Below are 4664 nucleotides of genomic sequence, written 5' to 3' on the forward strand. Positions count from 1 at the left end.
ATATATATATGGTTTAGTTTACTATATATAGCTTTACCAAATTTAGCCATCTACTATATATAGCTATTTACCATATATAGCTTTACCGAATTTAGCTTTACCATATATTGCTCTACTATATATAGCTTTACCAAATATAGATTTACCGGATATAACCGTTGACCAAGCTATAAATAAGTATCAGGCTCCATAAGCCTAACAGACAGAACCCCAAGATATGCTCCTCTCGTTATGTTGTCGGATGAATAGTTCATTGCCATAAAACTTCAAAATAATAGATAACCTTAATTTAAAAAGAATACCGCCTCTATCCATTTGACTCTCATTCTTTTGAGTTTCTTTTGTTGTACTTTTCGAAATAAATAAGATGGTCGAATGTTTGAAGGAGACTTTGTATCATGAACAACCAAATGTTTTTAGTACCTCAACCTTATAAAATAAAATGGTTTCACACTTCTTTTTCATTCTAGATTTGAATTGGAAATAGGGCATTGTTTATTTAAAAAAACTAATCCATTACTAGAGAAAAGATTCTTTAACCAACAAAAATATCTAACTCCTCCTTCTATTAGGTACCCTAAACAAATCATTTACCATTAGAAATCTTTTAAACAGAATCGGTAACTTAGATCGAATCTCCTAACTATATCCGTGATATCGCCCAGATCCATCATTATTGTTAAAGAAGAATTGACATTAGAGGTGACTAATCCAGCGAGTCGTGTTCTTAAATCTATCTTTTTTGTCAATTGTGTAATTTCGGTTGCAATTTTTAGATATGACTTGAAAAAATTTATGTTTTAGATTAGAAAATTAAGTGACCAGTATTAATATGTATTTTAGGAATTTACATTTAATATTTAATTATGTACCTATTTATCCCGACCAATTTTAGTTTTAGAAAAAATGTAGATGGTCCTACAAAAATTAATATCAAAAGTAGCTAAATGTTCTAGGCGTTCNTTATCCCGACCAATTTTAGTTTTAGAAAAAATGTAGATGGTCCAACAAAAATTAATATCAAAAGTAGCTAAATGTTCTAGGCGTTCAATGTACAAGAACTCATCAAAATTGGCCCAAAAACGTGGTAAATAAGGCCAAAAAACAATAGAAATCACAAAAACAAAACTTGGTCTCGATCGATGATGCTATGTTTCGTGTTTTCAAGACTTAAGATATCTGTAGTTCGTGAGTTTAGCAGTGTCGAGTTGAGATACTTTTTAGGCCTAACTTAGTTAATTGGATCATAAATTTATTCAAACTCAAACAATCCTTATTAAATAATTAAATCTTTTTATTTTTATGTTTAGAATAATATCTTAATAANAGTGTCGAGTTGAGATACTTTTTAGGCCTAACTTAGTTAATTGGATCATAAATTTATTCCAACTCAAACAATCTNACTTTTTAGGCCTAACTTAGTTAATTGGATCATAAATTTATTCAAACTCAAACAATCCTTATTAAATAATTAAATCTTTTTATTTTTATGTTTAGAATAATATCTTAATAAAAAGAAGAAGAAGAAAAAGAAAAAAAAAAAAAAANAAAAGAACTAAGCCTCGTGGAAATGGCAAATGGTGCCCATGTTAAGAGTAGGACCACGATTTCGAATTTGGATTCAGCAACGGATTCCTTTGACATTCCCCTGCATCTTCCATCACATACTTACATTACCAATTATCTTGAATTGCTGATAAGAGTTNATCTTCCATCACATACTTACATTACCAATTATCTTGAATTGCTTATAAGAGTCAAAACTATCCACACAAACCAACACGATTTTTTGTAGTACGTTTTTTTCTTACTCACATGTCTCCTAGGATGTAATCTCATACGTAAAATTTGGACCACGATCTGGAATCCAAATTTGGCATCTGGTGGCCCCCACAATTCCTTGCATCTTCACACTCCGTTTGCATTTTTTGTAGGATTTGATTTTAAGCACTTTTTTACTATTTTATACACTCCGTTTCTTCGACATTCTATTTTAAATCATCATGCCTAATCATTCCCCACATAAGTTTCGAAAAAGATGGACAGTTACTCGATTTTTTTAGTACGTGCTTCAAACGTCCCAGTTTTGGGGTTTACGAATTAGGGTTCGATTGTAAGCACTTTTTTTTTACTGTTTTATACTCTATGTTTCTTCGACATTCTATTCTAAATCATCATGCGTACTCATTCCCCACAAAAGTTTTGAAAAAGATGGACAGTTACTCGGTTTTTTTAGCACGTGCTTCAAACGTTCCGAATTCGGGGTTTCCGAATTAGGGTTTCAATTTTAAGCACTTTTTTACTGTTTTATATACTCCGTTTCTTCGACATTCTATTTTAAATTATCATGCCTAATCATACCCCACAAAAGTTTCAAAAAAGATGGACAGTTACTCGGTTTTTTAGCACGTGCTTCAAACGTCCCGAATTCGGGGTTTCCGAATTAGGGTTTCAATTTTAAGCACTTTTTTTTACTGTTTTATAATCTCCGTTTCTTCAACATTCTATTCTAAATCATCATGCCTAATCATTCCCCACAAAAGTTTCGAAAAAGATGGACAGTTACTCGGTTTTTTGAGTACGTGCTTCAAACGTCCCGAATTTGGGGTTTCCGAAGTAGGGTTTCGATTTTAAGAACTTTTTTACTGTTTTATACACTCCATTTCTTCGACATTCGATTCTAAATCATCACGCCTAATCATTCCCCACAAATGTTTCGAAAAACTTGGATAGTTACTCGGTTTTTTTTACCTTGTGCTTCAAAAGTCCTGAATTCGAGATTTTCGAATTAGGGTTTCGATTTTAAGAACTTTTTTATTGTTTTATTCTCCATTTCTCCAAAATTCTATTCTAAATCATCATGCCTAATCATTCCCCACAAAAGTTTCTAAAAAGATGGACAGTTACTCGTTTTTTTGCACGTGCTTCAAACGTCCCGAATTCGGGGTTTTCGAATTAGAGTTTCCATTTTAAACACTTTTTTTTACTGTTTTATACAATCCGTTTCTCCGACATTCTATTCTAAATCATCGTGCCTAACATTCCCCACAAAAGTTTCGAAAAAGATGCAAAGTTACTCGGTTTTTTTAGCACGAGATTCAAACATTCCGAATTCGGGGTTTCCGAATTAGGGTTCGGTTTTAAGCACTTTTTTACTGTTTTATACCCTCCGTTTCTTCGACATTTNGGTTTTTTTAGCACGAGATTCAAACATTCCGAATTCGGGGTTTTCGAATTAGGGTTCGGTTTTAAGCACTTTTTTACTGTTTTATACCCTCCGTTTCTTCGACATTTTATTCTAAATCATCATGCGTCATCATTCCCCACAAAAGTTTTGAAAAAGATGGACAGTTACTCGGTTTTTTTAGCACGTGCTTAAAAAGTCCCGAATTCGGGGTTTTCGAATTAGGGTTTCAATTTTAAACACTTTTTTACAATTTTATACACTCCGTTTCTTCGACATTCTATTCTAAATCATCATGCCTAATCATAACCCACAAAAATTTGGAAAAAGATGGACAATTACTTGGTTTTTTAGCACGTGCTTCAAACGTCTCGATTTTATGGTTTCCGAATTTGGGTTTCGATTTTAAGCACTTTTTTACATTTTTATACACTCGGTTTCTTAGACATTCAATTCAAAATCATCATTCCTAATCATTCCCAACAAAAGTTTCGAAAAAGATGGACAGTTACTCATTTTTTTAGCACGGGCTACAAACGTCCCGAATTCAGGTTTTCCGAATTAGGGTTACGATTTTAGGAGCTTTTTACTGTTTTATACACGCTGTTTCTTCGACATCCATTCGAAATCATCATGCCTAATCATTCCCCACAAAAGTTTCGAAAAAGATGGACAGTTACTCGGTTTTTTTAGCATGTGCTTCAAATGACACGAATTCGAGGTTTTCGAATTAGGGTTTCGATTTTAAGCACTTTTTTTACTTTTTTCTACACTCCATTTCTTCAACATTCTATTCTAAAAATCATGCCTAATCATTCCCCACAAAATTTTCGAAAAAGATGGAGAGTTACTAGGTTTTTTTAGCACGTGCTTCAAATGTCTTGGTTTTGGTGTTTCCGAATTAGGGTTTGATTTTAAGCACTTTTTTACTGTTTTATACACTCTGTTTCTTCGACATTCTATTGTAAATTGTCATGCCTAATCATTCCCCACAAAATTTTTGAAAAAGATGGACATTTACTCGGTTTTTTTAGCACATGCTTCAAACGTCCCGAATTCGAGGTTTCCGAATTAGGGTTCGATTTTAAGCACTTTTACTGTTTTATACACTCCATTTCTTCGACATTCTATTATAAATCGTCATAACTAATCATTCCCCACAAAAGTTTCGAAAAAGATGGACAGTTACTTGGTTTTTTTAGCATGTGCTTCAAATGCACGAATTCGAGGTTTTCGAATTAGGGTTTCGATTTTAAGCACTTTTTTTACTGTTTTCTACACTCCATTTCTTCAACATTCTATTCTAAAAATCAAGCCTAATCATTCCCCACAAAATTTTCGAAAAAGATGGAGAGTTACTAGGTTTTTTTAGCACGTGCTTCAAATGTCTTGGTTTTGGTGTTTCCGAATTAGGGTTTGATTTTAAGCACTTTTTTACTGTTTTATACACTCTGTTTCTTCGACATTCTATTGTAAATTG

This window comes from Cucurbita pepo, chromosome LG12 (assembly GCF_002806865.2).
Source record: "Cucurbita pepo subsp. pepo cultivar mu-cu-16 chromosome LG12, ASM280686v2, whole genome shotgun sequence".
Taxonomy (NCBI): domain Eukaryota; kingdom Viridiplantae; phylum Streptophyta; class Magnoliopsida; order Cucurbitales; family Cucurbitaceae; genus Cucurbita; species Cucurbita pepo.